Consider the following 23,810-nt stretch of genomic DNA (forward strand, 5'->3'; position numbering starts at 1 on the left):
TTATTTATCTATTTATTTTACTTTATTATAACATTGGAAGGACACTGTTTTATTCTCCTTTCTCTTAATGTAAGCTGCTGGAACAAAAGAATCTCTCCCATTAGGGGATCAATAAAGTATATCTTATCTTACCCTTATCTTAATTTATTTTTTTCTTTTCTTTTCAGTGATCAGTGGATACAATTTATATATATCATCATCCTTCTCAGAATTACACTGAGTAGCTGTGAGGATACATTCTGATACAAACGCTGACCTTCAGGTAGTCTGTAGCAGTAATGGCCTGCACAGGAGGGAATGAAGAGAATGTAAGGTAGAATAGAGAGGTATGAGTCAGAAACCTCAGGCCTCTCTGATGAGTGGATGCATGAATTAATGGAAAGAATGGGGGAAATGTAGAGATGGAAAAAAGGATGTCTAAGACGAACAGAAGAGAAGGGTGAGAGCTCTTTGTGTCCAAGGCCTGAAGATGAAGATGGGGGGATGAAGAGAGTGTCAGCAGAGTGATCACTCCATTTTATTTATAATTTACAAATTGGGTATATATTTATTAAAATGATATATTTTATGGGGTAAGAACATTCAAAAAGTGTAAGTAGCTATGGAAACGTTAAAACTAATGATGAAATGATTAACAGATACAGCTCTGATTCTTTATCAGATTGTTTTAGAATGATGTTGGAGTCGTGACATGAAGGATTAAAAAAACCTACTTCCCGTTGTTAGTTTGGTAAAAACTAGACTGTGCACTTGGAAATGACTTCATGTCCACGCTAACTTTAAACCATAGAAATAGAAGAACAGATCTTAAAAAAAAAAAAGGTGGCTCAACCAAGCAAACAGTACTTAATGCATGTGTCAGTGTTGAGATGTAGTTGGAGCTGTTTTGGGGCTTGCTGACAATAAAAAGAAATGAGCTTTCAAAAAGGAAAACCTTGGCTCACATAAAAACTTTGATTATTCATCCAGAACATAAAAACAGTTTTATTTATTAATTTATTTTTACTCGTGTGTTACAATTTGACTCTATATTTTCTTGTAGGTGTGTTGTGATTAATATTCTTCAACAAGAGGGTAAGCAGAAATATCTGTTTGAAAAGAAATATTTTTCTGTTCTGAAAGAGGAAAAAATGTGATTGAGGATGTCTCTCCTTATCTCAGCACTGAGAATACTTCTACATGAGTATTAATATCTGTGTTCACGCCGAGAAGCTGAGGCCACGCTGTAACCTTTAGGCTGAGCGGTGATGTTAGCAGGATAGTACACGACTCCGTTCTCTCCTGTGAAGGTCTCCCTCCTCGTCTGGTGCTTCATATTATTCCAGATATTCCTCCCTGTGCTAATCAGAGACTTATCTGTGGAGGTGCGCGGCAAAGACATGATTGCATTGTTCTTTTTTCCTTCCATGCATGCAAAGGTGCAACCTGCTAAATCAAACCTTTCCTACATCCCTGTAATTGGCTAATACAGCCTATCATTTACACTTTGCATTTATGCTGCTTTGATTTTACCCTTATTTCTCTCTCTCTCTCCTTCCTTTGTTTCCTATCAAACCCATGGTCAGCACAGCTCTCCGCCGAGGCCACACCACGCTGCAGCCAAGCTTTTGTGTTTCAGCTTAAAGACATAAAGACGGAGACTTCACCACGGAGAGGTGAGTGAGGAGAGGTCTCATTAGTCTAGAGATCACAAAGACTACTGGTCTGCTCTCAACAGTTACAGAATCAAATGACGGGAAAAGGAAGCTAAAGGAAGCGGCCGTAGTTTTCATATGTAACCTATCTGAGGGGAAAATACTAAATCCAGTAAGATTTCACATTTTTGATAATGCAGAGTTGCAGGGTGATGTAGACCTTGCAAGGCAAATCACCCTGCACAAAGCTCAGAGTATTTTAAGAATCAAATTGGTGCAACGTGCTTTATGCTGTAGTTATTAATTATGGTTGATCTGATTGGACAAAAATATAACATTCTGATTCTGTCTCAATGTGTAAAAATATTCTAAGGGAACACAAGTTATCTCAGCAAAACAGCGTTTTTTTATTCTGCAAAAAAGGAAGGTGAATTCCTCGTCTCTCAGACAGCAGGACAGCCTTTGAAAAACATCAGTGTGTTAGCATGAAAAATAGTCAAATAAATGTTTGCCTATGTTTGTTTTTCTTTCTCCTCTTTGCGATCTCTCCATGCAACCAAACACAAATTCACATCACCACATCAAGCCACACTGAAAGCCAACACGCCGCTCCTTCCCATCCACATGTAATTTCTAATGAATACATTTTTCCTTCTCCCTCTCTCCTTCACTCTCTGTGTCCGCCTGTTTTTAGGCCACAATCATTTGTCATTTCAGGAGCCCCTTTTCATACATTTGCTGTAGAGAAACGTTCCATTATCCGAGCTGACTATCTTTTTCTCCTGTCTGGAGTGTCTGCAGTGAAACAGACCAGCAGGGGACTCGCACACAAAAACACATTACAGTTAAAGTGACACACACATATCTTCAGTTGAAAGCGAGAGCGGCAGATTTAAGGACAGCTGCGCTGAAGCCAAACTGACAGAAACGCTTTCGTCTGTCAACGTTTCGGGATAAATAATAACATTTCATGTGAGCGGAGAGGTGCTCCTGATTTATTGCACGGGCCAATAAAACCTGTGTTAATTCCCCATAAAGCTGTGCATTGTGGGACAAATGAGGGAGGTATAATGGAGTGAGATTAATCACATTACAGAGACACGGTGCGGTCACACACACACACACACACACACACACACACACACACACACACACACACACACACACACACACACACACACACACACACACACACACACACACACACACACACACACACACACACACACACACACACAGACACACAGGTTATAATCCTGAGTCATAACTGTCAGAGGTATCACACTGAGCTGTAGGACTGAGTGGCTTCAACAGGCCACTACATAATAAAATTAGCAAGCAAATTAGACACGACATGGAGTCATATTTTATGTGTCATATTTAATTAAGTCAACACATTTAAAGAGGAAGAATGAATATTTATAAAATGTGAAAAAATACTGTAAAAACTACATTTTTCCTCAAATTTCTAAGGAGAACAAATAAACTGGAACAAAATAGACTCACTGACAAATGTATAAATCAAAATTGGTTTTTATATCTAAGATAAAACAACGTCATTATTTCTCCAACATAAACATAAATCTAATAAACCACAAAGAAAGCTGAATTTTTCAGACCTAAATTTACATTAATTAAAAGAGTAGATCAAAATTTTTATCTCCATTATTTAAAAAGAAAAATCTTTGTGAGTTCAAAATTCAAAAGATTGTTTTAATGTATCATAAATTGAAGTCTGCTACATAGCAGTGGTTGTAGCTCATAAACAGCCTCTCTCAGCAGAGCTGAGCTGAGCACAGCAGAGCAGGATGACTGAAGTCTAGTGCTGTGATGCCATCTATTGGAGCTGCAGCTGCCTCTTTAACAGGCACGGAGCAGAGGAGAGGAGAGAAGAGGAGAGGTCTTCCTCAAGCAGTAACCACAGAGACAGCTACAAAATCCTAAAACTGATCAAAAGGGAGGAGAATTACAAACTCATGATGGTCGATTTTAAGGCACAGAAATGTAATGTAAGCAAAGTAATGTCAGAATTGACAAAATACAGATAAGTGGATTGTAAGCTGAACAGCAAATTACAGATTCCTACTCATGTTCTTCTTTTTTTTTATTTTTCTTTCTTTTTTTTTTTGCGAAATATTTCAAAAAAGTTAAACTAAAAAAAACTGCACTGTTGTCAATAAAAATGTCTGTTCATTACAGGAAACTGAACTGTACTTCATGTGTTTGGTCTGCCTAAAATTTGATGAAACAATGAAAAAACAAATCTACTTGATTTTTTTTAATTCAAATGAAGCAAATCCAAAAAGATTTGAGGAGGTGGATCAAGAGTTTTAAGCTCAGAGAGAAAAAATGTGAAGAAATAAAATAGCTTAAACGTCATCTACTAAACTGTGAAGACCTAAATTCAGCTGTTGGAACAGAAGCTCCTGTAGAATTGTTTTCAAATCACTTCCTCTCAAACACAAACCAATGAAAGCACTACATCAACACTAGAGTCTACAGTCACAGCGCTAAACATTTAAGACTTAAAAAGTCAAAAATACCTGGAATTGAAGAATATATGCTGTGCTCACGGTCTTCTTTTCAAATATTTTAGTTATTAAATAACAAATATGTAGGTAAATGACTGGGGAAATGGAATCTGTATGGAATCAAATATTGGTCCATCATAAATGATGAGCTGTCACTTAAGTGTGGTTAAAAGAGCCTTCAGGTAATGTAAATATTTACTGTCACCCACACATCACTCTTGACTGCATTAGGCTAATTTATAAAGAACTAATTTACATAGTTATCAAGGGAGATATTGAATAATTTGATGGAACAGGTGCAGAAATAATAAAAGTTCTGGTTGGTAAGCGTGTGGTTTTTAATCATTTCAGTTTAAATTTTTCTGCCAACGATCCTCACATCTGATGATGCTTCTTTTCAGGGATTTCTGTCTCCATTCTTGTCTGGTTTTAGATGCTGAATGAGGTTAATTCTGGTTTTTATTCAGAAAAAAGAGACACTTAATGTATTATTTTATGTGTGAGGGGGAGTGAGCCTAGCTGCACGGTTTGTACATACACACCTCAGCTCACGGGCTGCACGCTTTAGCTATAAGACCTTCCTCTCTCCGTCTCTCTGTCTCTGTTGTACGAGTGTGATTAAGTTCCTCTGTGTGCCGGAGATAATGAAAACGATCCTCTTGTTCTCCGTCCCTCTCCCTCTCTCTTTCTCGCTATCTTTCCTTTGCTGTGTCTCTCTCGCTCCTCGCCTCTTTATTCCCTTTGGTTTTACTGCAGGGGGCACTGATAGCACGCCACTGATACACACACACACAACACACACACACACATGTGCACACAACAAACAAATGCTCACACAAAATCAGAGCAGAGAAAAGGAGCTACAGATGCAACATGCAGCAGAACTGTGAGCGTGGAATTAGAGAGGAATACTGAGCAGATCTAAAAATGCTGCTTCACGTCTGACTGAGATTCAAACAAAGGCACAAAACAATTACAGGTTATCAAACGCATAGTTTGTCCAAATCCTTTGGAAAATATTAACGCAGTGGAAGGACTAAATGCTCTGATACTCAAACGTAATGTGCTTCCCAGATCTTAAACATAAAAGCTCTGGGAAATGTGAGCAAGAAGCTAGTAATGACGAGCAACACGATTTCTCACGGGGACAAGAAAGTGGTAGAGTGACGAGAAGATGAACCAAGATCAATTAAGACCCATTAGCGGGTGTGATGTATAGAAGCGGCTGATTTGACTCCACATAATGAACATTAACCCTGCAAAGCTGTCAGGACAAAACAGGCCGTATCCTCGTGTTTGTGATCTCATTTGGTCGTGTTTCTAAAAGCTGTTGATTGGATCTCCTCCTCAAAATGAGCTGCTTATAAATGTTTTCACTCTACAGATCGTCTAGACGTTTCTGTTCCCTGTGCGCGGCTGATGCTTTTTCTTTGAGGGAAACACAGAATGGAATTTAAATCTTTTAACTTTCTGATAGTAATGGGTCATCACATAAATATTACTGCGTGTCACATCCATTTTTCTGCTGATAGATACATGTTTTTGTTGTTTTCACACTGCCTCGATCATGTCTTCCACAATCACATCATTTTCTTCAAGTTAAAAAAACAGAGTATGTTGTCCCAAAAGCACTCATGTCCCTCTGAATCAGGGAAAAGAAACAAGAACAGCTGAAGAGAAAATAAAAACGATCAACCAATCTGGTGTAAGTATCCTCATCAAGCTAAAGTGAAAGAATACTCAAAGCACACTTCAAACTACACAACAGGAAAAGTCATAGGGGATACAAAGCTGAACCCACAGATTTGTTTCTATGAACACCAACAATACAACAACTACTCTCATTGCTTCAAAAAGAAATGATGAACTTTTGTGTCCAAACTTGTCAAACTGGTTACATTGGAAGTATGTTTAAAGGATGCAAACTAACTCAGCTGTCCTGTCATCTTAAAAAAGAATTCCATCTCCTGAGTTATAATATTTAGATAACAGCAGCCATCCAGGGGAACACAGCTGCAGCTTTTTCTCCAGGAAAAAGGTGAAGAGACCCCTGTACGAAGAAAATTATTTATGAAAGTCATTATCCCAGTTGCCATAAAGTATCTCCATTATGTAAAACCTGCACTGTAAAGTCAGTCCGTTAGTTCAGATCTCAATGAAGCTGCTTATGTTGTGTTTTTATGAGTCCTGTTTGGTTTTGATTGTGTCTCATTGTGTATTGTGTTATTTTGTGATTGTAAAGTGTTACCTCACAGTTTTGAGGTACATATTTCTGCAAGTAAAGTCAAAGAAAAAGTTCTGCCTCTTGCTGCAAAATGCAGAGTGAGGGCTAATTTACTGTAATCTTTATTCTTTTTAGGTCTGAACCACACGTAAATGGATATTTTTTTGATCGGATATCTTTGTCCTTGTTTACAAAAAAATCTCCGTCCACACCACAGAAATATCTCTGTCCATACGAAGAGGCCAAACTGAAAACGATCGCCTCTGAAGCCTGCAATGCCATGCCTGGCCAATAAGTGGCAGGTTAGCAAAATTTGAAAACCATAGAAGAAGAACATTATGAGCATGCGCAGTCAAACACAGTGGGTGCTTCTCAAAGCTCCAAAGTTCCATCCACGCCTCCTCCACTGGCCTCCTCCACTTGCGTCTTAGTCCCGCCCACCAGAGATGCATGCCAGAGACGCGAGGAAACGAAGAGAGGAGAGAGGAGACGAGGAGGTTCATTTTATGAGCATTGAGATGTCCTCTCCTCCGGAGCGTCACATGACGTCAGTCTTGTAGTGATGGCGGCGTCACAGCTGGATAAACCGGTCTGAACGCACGGGAGAAACTAAATTAAGGAAAATAATGTAAACAACAGGGCGCTCGACCACGGAAAATTCATATTCACTTTTAGATCAGTTTAACATGAATATGTTCATGAATGAACAAGAAAAATGTCAAGTTTTCCCAGGCCCAGATTGATAGTTTTTAATTCTTATATTAGGGCCACTTTGTGTTGATAAATAATGTGTTTATTCTGCTATAAGCACTGCTTAGCGCACTGGTGGGACAGGAGGAGAGAGAAGCAGAGCTGTCTGCAGCGGTGCCTTTCATCCATTACGCGCACGCAGAGGGACAGAGGTGAAACTGTTGCTGTATCAGCCAATAATGGCATGATCTCACATCAATCACTGACAAAACAACAGTTTGCTACTGCATGAAAATGGCGTGGTTATGTGTTATTTTTAAAGGCATTATTGAACTGGCTGGAGTGAGCCAGTGGAGCGCGCAGTCAGCTGACCCAGAGCCTTTCAGTTTCACTATAAGCCTTGTTGTCTGTTGTCCGGTCTCTGGGGCTCTTTCTAATTATCTATAGTCATCCTCAGTGAGAATGAATGTTGTAATCATCCAGATAAATATCAAACATGTTTGAAAATTATCGGGGCGGCTCCGACGAGTCTGTAAGACGATCGTGGGGCTAAAGATTCATCTGTCAACAGCTCACACTAGAAGATAATCTTCGCCGAACGTCGGGGCTGATTTTAGTCCCCGACCAGATTTCTTCCCTGATTGTGGGGAGGACCGAATCTGGGTTAAATCGGGCGAGATGCCTGAAGTGCGAGCCAGGCTTTACACTCAAACAGCGTATCTTGCTCCATGGTGCTCACGTTTCACACATGTGGACAGCTGACGCTTTGTGGCCGGCTCTGATACGTCACAAGGGGGCGTGTCTGTCAGTGAAAAGACTTCCGCGAAGCCTGCACTTGTGTTTCCTCGATTATGCCTCCTCCAGCTCAGTCTCCTCTCTCCTCTCTCCTCTCTCCTCCGAGCACATTTGGCGCTTTGGAATGTCCTCCAATATGGCTGCTCACAAAGTACTTCCGGTGTCGCGGAGGAGAGAGGAGATAGGAGACTGCATTTTGGCACATTGGGAAGCACCCAGTGACTTGTTGCAAGATGCTTGTCATCGCGTCAACACCAGCTCCGTTTAACACCGCTACACGGATCCACCCAACCGGATATTTTTTTATTTCTTCACTTTTTTATTCGTTTTTAAAAATCTCCATTTATGTAGGTGAAATAATCTTTTGTTTAAATAATTTTTAAACCTACCATAAGTTTGACATTCTTTCACAGACTAACTCCATATACTGAATGTCTGCTCTTTGTTTTTACAAAAAACTCCCTCTCAGTTCACACTCAGACTCTCATCTTATACCTCTAGATGCAATCTGAAATGGCCCTGATTTCAAAAATTGGATTTTTAAATATTTAATCATTTCATTCTCTCTAACAGTTTATGTGACAAATATCTCATTCAAAATGTTTTTTCCAGGCATTTCTACCAGCCCCAGTTAGCTTTTTTCCATTATGTAACAAAACTTACATATAATAATAAAATAAAGTGTTTGTGCCAAAAGCTTTGGGAGGAATATTTACAACAACAACAAAAAACTATGTTGAGTGCAAACTTTATTAAGTAAAACTAGAATGTACACAAAGGTCTTGTAACTAACTGGCCTACAACAGATTTGCACCGTTATCTAATGGATCTTTATCTCCCTACACCTGCAGGGTGGGAGTGGAACTATTTCACCAATCAGTGAATAGTTAGCAGCAACTTCTGAACAAAATGCTTATCCCTTAAAATTGGTTACCAGTATTGAAATCAAATTAGCAGGCATGAAAGCAAGAGTGTACATAAATACATTAAAAAAAGAAAAGCTGTAATAGTGAGACCATCTTGCCTTTGTAAAGTTTAAATCTGATTAAAAACAGATGAAAAAAAGGATGAGTCAATGACTGGTTTATTTTCATTTTAGTTTATACACCATTATCGGTAAATTTCTGGTATAGTCATGCAGATCATGCAGTGGCTCCATGGTGTTCAGCACCATGGACAGAGACTCAGAGGGACATCTGATTTTCTACTCCAAGAGAATCGTTGATGCATTGTACCTTTAGAAATCCAGGCATGAACATTTATATTTAACAAGAACTAGGTAATTTGCTTTTTAGAAGTCAGAGGGTGGTTTGAGGAAATTATATTTATTCTATTCTGGGTCAATGGACAATGCAGGCCACAAAAAATGCCTCCATGGTCTCTGACACATTACGCAGGTACAGTCAAGGCGTGCACAGGTGCAACCCCTTTAATAAAGTAACGTTTGACTTTGAATGTTTTGCCTGAATTTCATCCTGCAGTGTTAAACTGAACGTAAAGACGTTTGTTTTTTCCTGTTTTGCCTCAAAATTACACTCAGTGTCCTTTTGGCTAAAAACATGATAAAATAATTTAGTGTGTGACTATAAGTGTAATGCCAGGATATCTATTCATATATCTGCTCTTGTGTCCACCGTTCATGACAGTTCATCAGCATAAATGTGTTTTCTCTTTATTTTCCACAGTGCTTGTCTGTGGCATCCCAGCTCAAGGCCAAGCACTGAATAGCACACATGAGGCTTCATCATAAGGCGCCACAGCTAGCCAATAGCAACACACACCACTACCGCTGACCTTGTCTGAAAGGACGCTGCACACTTGTGCGCTGCTTGAAACTTTCCCATCCCCATCGAGTGCACAGAATAATCGTGTGCCAGCTACAGCTGACAACAACATTTTGGAGAGAAAAAGGGAAATATAGTCTGTCTGTATCAGTGGGGGATGTCGAGTCAGATTCAATCATCTTATTATCATTGTCAACTTTCATAAAGATGTGAAAATCTAAGAACAAATCTTTTTTGTTTTGATACTTTAAAATATTCTTGGAAATCATCAAGAGAGTTAATTTAGCCTTAGATTTAGTCAGCATTTCTTTCTGCAATCTGATTTTTATTTAGATCATTAAAGTTTGAACTTTATTGCTAGAGGTGACATATTTTTTACATCATTACCTTCTTTAAGACAGCTCTTCTTAGTCTGAGTTCACCATCTGTTTTTTTCTTTGTTAACCTCTTCTACCATTTGGGCTTTGTGTTGTTGTTTTTTTTTATCTTTTAGTACCATTTGTGTGTTTTAATATGAATTTTTTTATTCATATAAGGTCTGTCTGGTATAGGGATGGGTACCGAATTAGGAACTTTTTGAGGTACCCACCGAATTCTGTCTGTAGTACCAAGTACCGATTCACATAAAATCAAAAGGTACCAATACCAATTGCCATGTAGGGGACATTGGTACTGTAATGTTTCGAATGTGAAAGGTACCCATCCCTAATCTGGTATGTGGGGTGAAAAAATGTCTTTTACTTTTTCACTTATATTTTACAAAAGCAGGAGCTACAAAACTCCACTCCCTCCAAAAAGGCATCCACTTGTCTGCCTCACATATCAGCTAATCTTGTAAAACAACTCATGTTTTTGGGTCTTTTAAGGGGAGCGTTTTCACTCATATTCCTAACACAGCCTGACCATCTTCTGAGGGTAAAATAGAAAAGAGCAGACATGCTCCAACATGATACAGAACACTTAAAAAAACTCCCACTGACACACCTTCAACAACTAAAACCAGTGTTTTTCTCTTCAGTCCTCATTAATCCCTCAGTCGTCCACCTCTGGTTGCCGAGCCAGTGTTTGAAACCCACTTATGTACTGTATGAGGGTGACAGCCGTGGACTACGAGGCCACTGGGTCTATCTGATAATTGACTGTCAAATAAAGGGCTGTTCCTCTTTGGAGTCCTCTCTGACACCCACATCAATCTGTCCTCACTTAGAGAAGGCCCTGCCGCCCCTCCTTCTCCTCCCCTCTCCACCCTACCATTCATCCATACACCACTTCATCCCTCGCTCCCCTCCCTCTCTCCTCTACACCCAATTATCCGTCCATCTATCTATCTATCTATTGGCCCTGACCATTTATCCCTCAGCCTCTCCCCCTCCTTCCAACTCTCCCATCAACACCACTTCTCTTGACGTGCTAACAGCTGTTTGACAGTAATGGCTCTAAAAGCAGAGCAGGGTGCCAGTCCATGTGTGAGTGTGTGTGTGAGTGTGTGTGAGTGTGTATGAGTGTGTGTGAGTGTGTGTGAGTGTGTGTGTGTGTGTGTGTGTGTGTGTGTGTGTGTGTGTGTGTGTGTGTGTGTGTGTGTGTGTGTGTGTGTGTGTGTGTGAGAGAGAGAGAGATTGCGGGAAGGCCTTGAGACATGCACATGCTACCACCAACAACAAATGATGGTTCATACAGACACCTGTACACACACACACACACACACATTCCAATCAATACAGGTCTATTCAAGCTCACAGCTGGCATGTCTTTGCAAACACTATTTTTCTGCAGAAATTAAGAAAAAATGTACTCGCATGTAAAAAGCAAGAAACACCTTTTTATTGCACCATCAATTTGTTTTGGACCCATTTCTGTAATTGCACTCAGATGAAGGACTAGAGAGAACATATAAAGCCTGTGTGTGTGTGTGTGTGTGTGTGTGTGTGTGTGTGTGTGTGTGTGTGTGTGTGTGTGTGTGTGTGTGTGTGTGTGTGTGTGTGTGTGTTTTAGGTGTCTGTTTTGTACACAGATGTCTCTCAGCAGCTGTTGAACCAACAATGCTACACACCAAGCTAACACTTAAATCAGGAACCCTTCATTAGAGGGAAGAAATGTAGAAGTTTCAAATTTCTCTTTGACAAAAATCGTGTTTACATCACTTTATGTATGCATATGTGTTTGTGTGTAGTCTTGCATGTGTGTGTGTTCACCCCCCCACCTCACTCCTCTCCCCAGGCTGTGTATTGTGATGCTGTCAGCTTGCTGTTTGATGGATTGCAGGCGATTACATGAGGCCTCATCATCTGCTCCATTAGTTATAGATCCACACACACTCACACATACTGCTTACCCAGCCCGTATCTTGGAGGCTGCACACACACACACACACACACACACACACACACACACACACACACACACACACACACATATTCATCAGTCACTTTCTTTTTGTCCTCTGGCCACTGAGGCTCATTACATGTCATACTCTTGATTCAAATCCAACGCATCAAGTTTCCTTTTAAGTGAACGTATGACAAAGTTAGGGTCATATTTTATTTCTACAGCACCATCATAGACAACGATGTGCTGAACGAAAAGAAAAGACAATGACAGAAACCGTAGTTATCCTCCATACAAAAAAAAAAAGACAGATATAAAAAAAGGTGAAACATAGAGAAAGGAGAGAAAACAAAAATCTGCTGTAAATTGATTTTTACCCTCCTCTCTGGGCTTTCCATCCACTTCTCTGCTCTCAGATTAAACGTCAGCCTATTATGTGTAATCCACTATCCACGCCATGCTGGTTGAGTGTTGAGTGCTGCAGCCCTCTATTTCCCACAATGAGGTTTCAATAACCTGAAATAACAAATCATGAAAGAGGGAAAGACTACTACACAACGTCACTCTGGGTGTTTGTGTGTATGGGTTTTTTTTTAAAGATGGGGTAAATAGGGGAAACGACAGCTTATTTTCTACTGATCAGGGTTAATTTTATAAGCAAGCTATCATAGAATGGCATGTCTCTCCGTAAACAACTGAAAAGACACAACAAGCTAATCAAAAATAAAAAAATATATTTTGGGGATCTAATGATAAAAGGGGTTGTTGTTCACGTGAGATTATCATAGCTGGTAAGAGCATGTCTCAGATGGTTGATATGTCTAATAAACATCTTTTTATGAATAGTTTATAGTTGTGATGTGCTGCCATCACTGCCAGAAGTTTCAAGCAAGAAAAAAGTCAAGTTAAGTTCCCGTTTATGTAAAACTGCGAAATGTGAAATGTAAGAACTCATTTTCACATAATACAACAGTAACTGAATAAAGCCACTGGCTCCAGCCACTTACTTAGTGAAAGAAACATGAGCTATCTTGAGAGAAGTCATGCAAGTCAAGAAAACCAAGAACATTTGAATTAGTCCCCTTCCATCTCCACCTTTAACACCAATTGAAGGTAGTCAAGGTAATACCAAGAGCATAAAAAGCTGTGTAATGACACTGTGAATGAAGTATAGAGTTTGTAAGGATGAAAAGTGTGATTGTTTTACAAAGGTTCGCTTGAAAAGGAGTAATCACAGCTGCTTCATCTACACTATACTCATAAATAAAGCTTTTGAAGGGCCACTAGTGTGGGATGTAAACAGGAAAAGAAAATAGAGTCTTTATGTCTAAAGCAGATGAGTGGGAAACACTCAACCAACAATTTGATTTTTAAGAATGTAAACAACCGTTTTTTTAAGCTTTAGAGAAGAGATGCCTCATTAGAATGTTGTTTATTTTGCCCATTTACTGCCATAATTTACTCTTTTTATGCATATGGTTTAATTTTGAAAGGTAAAGAGGGCATTTAGACTAGGGATGGGTACCTTTCACATTTGAAACGATATGGTACCGGTACTCAGTGGTAACAATTTTTGGTACTTTTTTGTGTTTCTGTGGTAAAAAATTACAATTTGTTTAGTAATAAAATACATGTGTTTTTTTTTTTTTGACAACACGTATTCATTCTTCATTAAATAACTTTGCAATGCTGTGTTCATGTCCAGCATGGAAAATTGGCTACCTTTCCACTCCCTCACAGTCAGAAGTATGCATTTAGGTACCTAAACATGGTACCTTTTGATTTTACATGAAACAGTACCCGGTACTTTTGACAGAATTCGGTCGGTACCTATAAAAGTACCTAATTCGGTACCCGTCCCTCATTTAGACTGGGTTGTAAAATTTGTGGGATTAAATAAGATAACCAAAATAATTATCAGCAGCGGTAAATGTTCCATATATTAGCAACTTAACCCTCCAAACCCTTAAGTGCCATCTTCTTCCACATCTCTGCAACTGCAAAAAACTCACCTGATGCTGCATTATCTCTACACCTCCATACAGCTACAGACATAAATAGGTACTAGTGTGAGACAGAAGAAGTCAAAGGCAGATCCCTGGAAAGGGGTATCAATTCCATCCCTTCCGAGACTATCACGATATCAACAGAAAAGAAAATGCTTTACAATTTCTTAGCCTGGCTGATTTGGGCAAGACTTTTTTCAAACAGGTTATTTTTGGTAAATCTCTGACAATTCCTGGGTAATGAATCTTTCATTTTAGCACCCTCATAATTTTTACCTTGCCCTCTCCTCCTTATCAGCACGACACAACTCCCGATTTCTGACCAGCACCTGAAGCTTCAACACTGCCATAGTATCTAACCAGGAAGTTTAACAGCCTGAATGTCCCTTGTTCCTCTTCGTCCACTAATGCAGCTCTTAACACTCTCATCACCTCTCACTATAACCCTCATTAGCTTATCAGGACAAGACAAAAGAGGAATATTAACACCGCCTAGCCTGCTCAGGGCCCAAGCTGTGGTGTCCCATCTAGATAGCAGGTATTACTGTGTGAGTCTCTCCAACCTCACCGATACAACTCTGTAAGCCTCTCATTGCCTTATCGTTTTAAGACAATACCCCTCTGATTCCTCCTCCTACCTGGGAGTCAGTGTATTTACCCAGATATTCACTGGTCATCCATTACTACCCGAGACTCAAACACACGACCACCAAACTTCACCTTAACCCACACTGTATCCTCATTACCTTATCTCTGGAAGACAAGGTAGAGCAGAGGTAGCTTTAGTTAGCTTAAGGTCTCTGGCTGACTTTTACTAGCTTTTGGATTAGCAGTACGGCTAACACAGCTCCCGCAGGCCAAGGTGAGGGCTGCCTTAATGCAGCGGCTTTGGGGCAGAAAGCTCCCTAATTTCAGCTTCTATCACTGCTCGGAGGCTTCCTGGGAGACACTGTGAGTGGCAGCTAAGACAAAGTAGCGTGAGGTTAATCCCAGAAGTGGAGAAGTCAGGAGGTATTAGTGGATATTTAAATGAGGGGGACCAGAACACACCTGTTTAAAGCCTCATTACACATACATTTTTTCTACAGCAGGTTTTCAAAGAGGAATAGGCAAACAGACACAAACTGAGCATCAAAGTGAAGGTGCTACAGAGTTTGTCTGAAATCAGGAAGCCTTTGTGGGAGCATGACAGCGGGGAAACAACCCTGTCAAGTGAAAAAGAAATTGCATTTTGATACATATATTTTTTTTTACCTGTATATTGCAGAGCAGGTTGGAATCACAAAATGCACACCTGACAGAGGCTCAATTTTGAATGTGATTCTATGTGATGTTCTGTATCTTGATTGCTTTTATGTTAAAAAAAAAAAAAAACACGTCTTTTGTGTTATTTCCTCTGAGCCTCCATGACAACTGAGAGAAATTTATATAAAAAGTAAGAAATTACTAGAAACCAGATTTCATTGTTTGATCAAACATATTTCTTTTTCAGCGTTACTTGAAAATGAAAAAAGAGCCTGCCTTAAAAACAGAAAAGGAATTTACAATTATAACACAGATTTAAAGAGTATGAACAGGAAAATTGAAAGAAAACAGTCCAGGGTTCATACTAAACTGCATTATAATTTTCCACCATAAGGGTCCTGCTTTCCATATTGTTTGTCGTGTTCTCTTTATTTTACAGCAGAGCTACAGGAAAACCACCGGACAAGTGCTTTCTATCTACGACCATACTGTTTAAGTACATACAAGCTGCCATGTTTATCTTATTTAAAAACTGTTCATCTTTCTATACTAATGAACGGTTTTATCTGTGCACGAAATCTAACTTTGTATTTATTTTTTTCTGACTTTAAATTACAAAAGAAAAGTAATGTTTTGACATATTTTTTTTAATTGCTGCAGTATTTCCAGATGTATATTTTGATGGATTTGCCTATCAAAAATGACTGGACTGCAGTAACTGTTAGTCAATAGAGGGTGCCAGGGTGCTGCCCCGCCACTCAACATGAGGAGAATAGCTCACATTACTGGCTATGGTTTTTGTCTCCACCTAATACATTTGAAGAATTTACATTTAAAAAAGAAAAAACACAGTTAATATTTTATAACTAGTGGGGAAGATCAATAATAATCTGCAGTTAAAATGTCCTATACATCTAAAGTTACTGATCAGCATCTTGAGATAACATTTGTTGAGATTTGGATCTAAATAAATGAAGATTGATTAATTGATATTTCAGGTCTGTGGTGCAAACAAATGTGCCCCCATGACTCAAATAGCACTCCTTTTAAGTTGCACATTCACTCCTCTTTGACCCAAGAGACAGGGCCTTCTTTAGGTGGGAGTAACTGCACTGAGAAGGCTAAGCTAATGGCATGTAGTGATGCAAATGTTTTAATCAGCTTCCCCTCCCTCCTTTTTCAAAAAGTGGGATCTGACAGGCATGGACAGCTATTTAAACTAAAATCTATGAACAAACAAGGATCTTAATTAAATGTTTTGTTTTTGTACTTAGAAAACAATGATTCATCTTTTAGCAGCATTCTGACTTTTTTGTATTCTTATGAAGTTTTGTAAAAATTAATTTTGTCTAAGCCTCATCAAACATAAAATGGAAGCACATTACATTTGACAAAAGGACAATCTTTCCACATCTTTCCATCTTATGTACCCTGTCACACAATCTTCATCTGAGCAAGGGTCAAAATAGAAGATCAAATTAATTAAATCTGCAGTGAATAAGTTGGTTTGTATTGAACTAACATTTCCTCATGGTTATTTAGATAAGTAAAGACAAGGAATCTATCTGCAACAACCAAGTACAAATACAAAGAGTTACATTAACAAGGGAAATATATCATAAATAACATAAAACAGTAAATGAGCTCATTGTATTCTGAATGTTTTACATCTGAAAAAAAGCTGTGCTGCATCTATAAACACATACAATACACTCACACTCACTCGCACACACACACACAAACCAACTGCTCCATGTGTTGAGCAGGGAAAGAGTTCATGGGTTAAGTACAGAAGCTGTCCAAATCAGTAGGTCAGCTGGCAGACAGAGGAAATGATGGGCTTAATGACGGGCTGCTGCTGCTAATGACTGCTTGTGCACAGCTAGCATGGTGAAAAAGGAGCCTGACTGGCAGATGCACACACACACACACACACACACACACACACACACACACACACACACACACACACACACACACACACACACACACACACACACACACACACACACACACACACACACACACACACACACACAGGTGCACACTCACAGATCACAGATGAAATCAACCCTCTGCCTCTCCTGTTCGATGAGCTGTAATTGGCGGTGAGACCCGACCATCCTGTGCTGATCGGTGGGGGCCCCTCTCGCTACTTTAACAGCCCATTAGCAGTTATTAGAGGGTCCTCAGGGAGCTGTACAGGTCAACACACACTGCTAACCTGGCAGAGAGTAATAACTAGTAGGATTTAATAGAGAGGAGGCTATTACCGTATATGGTAAATGACGTGACTCTGCTGAAGGTGAAAGAACAACACAGTACAGCTGGAATTAGTATATATCATGGTATGGTACTAAAAGTCATAGTCAGTCAGTCATAGCCAGTCAAAGTTGCACAAAACATTCCTATTTATGTTTTTTCTTTGTTTTTCTGTCACAGGAATTCTACTTTTAACCTTGAAATGCCACTTAGAAAGCACACTTGCATTATTCTTGTGCTGGGCAATTATAGCAGTTACGAAGGTTGTTTTGACTCCTATGGCTTATATGCTTGGCATGTCATAAATAAAGAAAAGAAAACTGGTGCATTTTTCCTTGGGTCTTTTGTAGTCACACTGTAATATTTCAAAGCAGGTTAAAGCCAACACCATTGCAGGACTGTATGTGCGTCATAACCCCATAATCTCCTTTTATCATGATGCAAGTAATGGCATGCCTGATAGTTGCACTGGACGCTACAATGAGTTGGACTTGGGGCAGCAAGGGGGGCAATGCCTCTTTAACATCTGGGTTGGTGGGTATTTTCGTCAAACAGACACCCTACACAAAAATACAGAACTTGAATGCTGTGATTTTTTTGGTTGGAGAAACTGAGTAGCATTAGCCTATCACTATCTTTACACTGACTAACAGGGGTGATTGAATTGCCTAATGGTTTTTTTACAGCATCAATCATAACAAGTCTACCACTTGATGAGTCAAGCAGCTGAAAAAAACGAGAAGATCTTTTCCTCCATGTTTCCAATCTAACCCTGGAGTGATCTATTTGAAAAAGAACAAAATCAACACAGCAACCATGTACAAAAAAAACAGCTGTTTGATTCATCACACAAGCAGTAGGTTCGTTAGCATTGGTGAGGTTATACAGCTTCTAGGTCATTTTGATTACAACTGATAGTTGGTAAATAAAAATAGAGATGAGCTATCAACACCCACTGTCTTCATCCAAATCAACATCCGTTTTGAAATACATGACTCCACTTCTGTATTTTTATGATTGAGGTTCAACAAATTATGCTCATTTGCACAAATGTAGAAGAAGCACAGACTTTCTCGCTGCTCGAAGTCAACCACCATCTCATTTTGTTGGTGGGTTAATTGGCTAACGTTTGTTAGCATCCAGTGCTATCAGTGCGTGCACATGGCATAAGTAACATGGATGTTACAGCAGTGGGTTGGGAATCTTTTATTTAAAAAATAAGAACTGCAAACGCGATAAGTATTGTATACATTTTAATTAAATGATTTAGATAGATTTTCTTTTCCCCAAGTTTCCTTAATGCAAAGGAGTTTTTAATAATTATGCCAACTCTAACATCTATAGCTTGCAAACGTAGCTCTGAAATGAAGATGTAGGATCTTGTGAAATATATGAAGTAAATTAGTCTTCAAGTAATACTATATGGGACTTAAATTTCAGAGACGAGAAAGTCAAAGCTAGTGTCAACCTCTCTCCCCCTTCACTCACACACCTGTGCTGGGGATCGAGGGGTTGGCCTGTTTGTTGCTAACAATTAAAGCAGCGATGCATGCCGTGTGACTAAGTGAGTAGAACCGTCTTGACAGACTGAGGCTCTGCCTATCAGTGAGTGGCAACACCAAGATAGCTTATTTCTCATTCTGTTCCAAGTGAATATTAACTAGTGTATTTGTTCCAGTGCAAATTCTGACATTTCAATATGCCAGCAGAGGAATCAGCTCATTTCAATGACGTTAGCTTATTTATAGGAGGGAAAGTGTGAAACTTTACTGATAGTGAGATCAACTTTAGCAGAGTGCATACAGAATTTCATTAGTAAGAAGTAATGTAAATGAATCACAGGGAGTGTAGATTGCAGACCAAGTGCTCTAATTACAGCCGTATAACCGGTAAGTTCCTGTGACTTGACCAAGCTGATGGAAGAAGTGTACTGGGTGGGTTACCAATTATTACTGCATCACAAAAGTTTGTTTGCAGGTGTTTTCTGTTGCCTGTACCTACACAAAACTTTACACTCTGCTGATGAGCATTGCGCTTGTGATGAATCGCTTTGACTTGTTAATAAATATTCTTTGAGTAAATGGTGAGTGTATAAGTGAATACCTGGTAGTAAAGTTTTGATTTGTCACTCTTGGGCCCAGTGAGTCATCATTAGCTTTTTGTCCCTGGATTTGAATACATTGGAGGTTTGTTAGCAGGGATTAGCACATTTTATATGGACAAACAAATACTCAGAAGTGACTGTTAAGTCTGTCATGGACTTTCAAGATGGTGAAAATTCTCCATTCTAATCAAAGATAAGATTTGATAAGTATTTAGTTGAGTGGGAAAGATACACTAAAGGAGTTTTTACACTTTCGTTAATAGTCAGTCCATCTTTTGTACAATATCAGCCCATGTACTGCTTTATGTTTCCATTTGACAGCTGTTTGGAAACTTAACCAGTTCATTTAAAATGTAGCAGGAACTGAGGATTGATTTTGATGCACTTAAGTAAATGTATATCCGAGGGGTGCGCTGAGATGTTCCTGGTATTAGGTGCTGATACAGACTCATAAAGTTAGACCAGAAATCAGCAGCAAAGAGCCAATCCTCAGATCCACAATCTCCTGTGTTTCTAACAGACATGCACAAGTATTATGTCATCAGCATCTGTAAGTCTGTGCATTTTTGCCAGGCAGAGCCAGAACAATGTGAAGAAGGACATTTACAACTCCTCGGCAGTTTGGAGGTGTTTTACACTTTTGTTTCGCCAAATATTCTGACAGTGACTTTCAATGACAGTTTAAATCCTCTCTCATCCACTGCTGAGGTTTACCATTTAACTGCAATTCCTGTTAGAGTTGGAGATTTACTCATTACACATTGACAATCCCATGTAAAAAAATACCAACAATTCAAATTTAGTTTACAAAGTTAGAAATTTCTGAAGTTGCTAAAACAACTCTCCATTTCATGCTCATTTTAAAGAAGAGAGACTGTTAAATTAAAACTGGTATCAGATCAAATCAGATGAGATCAGTATCGGCCAATGCCAAAGGTATCAGTGTTTGTATCCAGATTTTGATACATTGGATTGGTGCATCCTCAGTGGATATTTTCAAAACAGTCAAACCAGCACTGCACTTTCACTATGGCAGCGTCGCATCACGATTAATACAAACCATCGATTTCCAACGTCTGTTAAAATTTGGCAAAGAAGATAACCCGCCAAAGACATAACTGTCTTTTTTAAAATTCTGCAATCGCTCCTTGTTCTTGCAAGGTTGAAAGTTCTAAAAAAAAAGGAATAAAATACTGACAACAATTTTTTGCACTGCAGAAGCACTTTAAAAGTTCAATGCAACATAGCAAGAGAAAAGGAAAACTTATAGTGAGAAACAGTCCATTTCAAGGAAAAAAAATACCCCCAAAATTCAGTCTGATGTTAAACATTTTTAGCGTATAGCTTCTTAAATAGCAGAAATGACTTTAAAGAGTCTTTGGACTGATGATTGGTTCTGAAAAAGAAATTAAAAAGTCATATTGTGCTTTGGGAAATTGTAAAGCGAATCCATTAAAACCAATTCAAACACTAACTAATACATGGATTGTTGTTTTTAAATGACAGCAGCACTTTAACAAATATTACAAGATAATTTTTCATTGCATACTTTAAGAGAGTGAACTCACCTGTAAAGACAAGGTACTTTATGGCCAAGGCAAGAAAGAAATTCATCTTTTCAAGATTAAGATGACACGAGACTTCTAAGATGGCTTATGATATACAATAACTAAGTGGAATTAAGGTGGTGTCTGCCTGAGAGATACACAGTGAAAAAACTTCAAGGGTTGAGATAGAAACGGAGATAGCGAGAAAGTGATGGAGGAAGAGGAAAGGGAAAAACACTTAAATGACCACTGAAAATTGTCAGGACTCACCAGTAAACGAATCGTTAGGAGAGACTTCAGGTAACAGCCTGTCCCCTCTGAACGACCTGTAGGCCAGAGACAGAGGACATTAAACACACTTTAATGACATGTTGTGCTAACTAATCATCTTATCTCTAAGAGGGACTGCCTCTGCATGAAATAATAAGATAATAAATAAAACTCATAAGTCAGTTGAAGCTATTATTGTTTTGACAGCCTCACAGGTAAATAACCTGTTCAACATTTTCTGTTTCTTTTTCTCAAGTCAACAAGTTAATGCTAAGTTTAGTTTGGACAAGAAGAAATCCACCATTATTCCAAATGGTCTGACCTGTAATAATCCACTGCAGCAGTCTGCCAAGGTGTCACTCAGGTAATAATCCAGCAGATCCATGCAGGTAAAGTGTAAAGTGCCCCAGCGATGAGCTGCCCCACTCCAAGACGTCCTGGAAAGAAACAGTCTGATATCTTTTCCTGATCATCGTTATCCGTCACCACAAAGCTCCCTGCAGGGTGTTTCATCTTCATCGCTCCCCTCTGGAGGTGTTGCCCCTCTGAATGTAGGGGCTGGCCGCACGCACCTGCAGCAGGACAACAGGTAAGAGGAGATCAGCAGCCTTCAGTGCCGGTGAATCTACTCTTTCATCCTTCTTCTCTCCTCAGCATCGACAACTCTGTCTGTTCCTCGGAGTGTCTCTGCCAAGAGTAGCCGGGCACAGTCGTCCTGTTTTGCCGCTCTTTGCCAAACACACAAACACTCACACATACACGCACATACACAGAGGAGAGTGTTGTTTTTTTTTCAGCAGCCGAGCTAACCCTGAGCCGGGGCCCGGTCTGCCTTTGAGATGCTCTCTAGCCCACAAACACAAGACGGCTTTCATTATCTTGCCCGTCGCAGCGCAAGGCCTAGCTTCTAAAAGCTACTGATTTCTTTCTTCCCTTAGCCCCCTGCACAAAGGGAGGGCATTTTGTAAATTACTTGCTCGTTTCAGACCAACAAAAGGTACTTTCATTGAACCCTCCTTCCCTCCCACACCCCCCACAACTGCTCTCTCTCTATCCTCCCGCCATTTGATTTTGCTCAAATTTGATTACAAGGCTTGAAAAAGGAGGGGAAGAAAAGAGAAGAGGAAATAAGAAAGCCCCACAGATGGCGTGTTCATTCAGTGCTGTGAATGGCTTTATATGGGCTGCCTTTATACATGTGGCAATCCAAAGACGCTTCAGCCGCTCCGCTAAAAAAAGAACTTGACAAAATTATTGGTTTGGCGGCTTTCTTACACGACTGACACGGGGAGCTCTGAGACAGAAAAGCCTGCCTTCTCTTTTCTTTCTCTTTCTTTCTTCACTCGCCTTGTCTCCACACCTCATGCTCACTCTCTCTTTCTCTAGGTTGCACACCTTCGTCAAAACAAACTAAATGAGATGCCTGATTGCAAAAGAAAAAGTGCAGCATCCTTTGAGAGTGTGTTGTCATATTAATAACCACCTGCCCTGGCCCAACACAAGGCCACATTCCTTGACAACAAAGTTTTATATTCAGCAGAACGGACAGGATGGAAATTAGAAAGAAACAAACTCTGACCACTGGACTTCAAACAGATCCCCACACACACACGCACACACACATCCAGCTCCAATCAAACAGCTCAGACTGAACTTGAAAACATTAGCCAGCACAAAGCATGGAGCGTTCTGTTCTTTCACAGGCTATAATCCTGTTTCCACAATGGACCACTCACTCTGCACTTGTTTTCCTCAGGAGGATAATTATAGGCCTGTAGTTACACACTCAAAAAAAAAACACACAATCAGCTCCAGAGCCCTCGCTTACACACACAAACACACATACTTTGAGCTGAGGAGCAGCCATTGGAAAGTGAACTATGACTTGTTATCCCATTATCATATCACACACTGCAGCGTGTAGGATGGAGTAATGGTCCAGGACCTGGCACAGCCTCTCCTGCTCAAAGAGACTAATGGACAGGGGGAGCAGCTATTTCCTGAGTCCACAGAGTCCAGGTCCAGGCCATGTCAGGGAAATAAAACAGTAAGCATCACAAAGTTCAAAACAACTGGACATCTTTTATAGAAAGAAATTCATTCGTCAATTTCATTCGTCAATTCGCAACTCGTACTTCAGCCTCCGCTTTGTTTGTCTTTTCTTCTGATATAACGAAAACTGATTCACACTCTGAAAGGAGCCTGACGGTATGACTCAGGAATGAATAACTGCTATGCCAAGCCAACAAGCAGTTTGCAATGCACCAAGTGAAAGAACAGGATGTGAACATAAGTACAGCTCTTGTCTCACAGTAGGAATGAATTAAATTTATCTAATCTCTAATGAAGCCTTTGCCGAGGACCGCACTCTACTCCAGGTTCTTTTCCATGTA

At 39.6% G+C, this 23,810-nt stretch overlaps 1 long non-coding RNA gene across 1 annotated transcript in view; it reads right to left on the bottom strand.

Annotated features, from left to right (window-relative positions):
* The window catches only part of LOC141789578 (uncharacterized), an 89,041-nt gene that overhangs the window by 60,023 nt on the left and 5,208 nt on the right, over positions 1–23,810 (bottom strand). The window contains exons 2-3 of the long non-coding RNA XR_012598218.1: positions 21,740–21,989; positions 21,418–21,473 (exon numbers count right to left, since the gene is read on the bottom strand). This is a non-coding gene — a long non-coding RNA (uncharacterized LOC141789578). The remainder of the gene's footprint in view (positions 1–21,417; positions 21,474–21,739; positions 21,990–23,810) is intronic.

The sequence above is a fragment of the Halichoeres trimaculatus genome, unplaced genomic scaffold (assembly GCF_033239565.1).
Source record: "Halichoeres trimaculatus isolate MK-OKI-2021-1 unplaced genomic scaffold, fHalTri1.1 fHalTri1_scaffold_4, whole genome shotgun sequence".
In the NCBI taxonomy this organism is placed as follows: domain Eukaryota; kingdom Metazoa; phylum Chordata; class Actinopteri; order Labriformes; family Labridae; genus Halichoeres; species Halichoeres trimaculatus.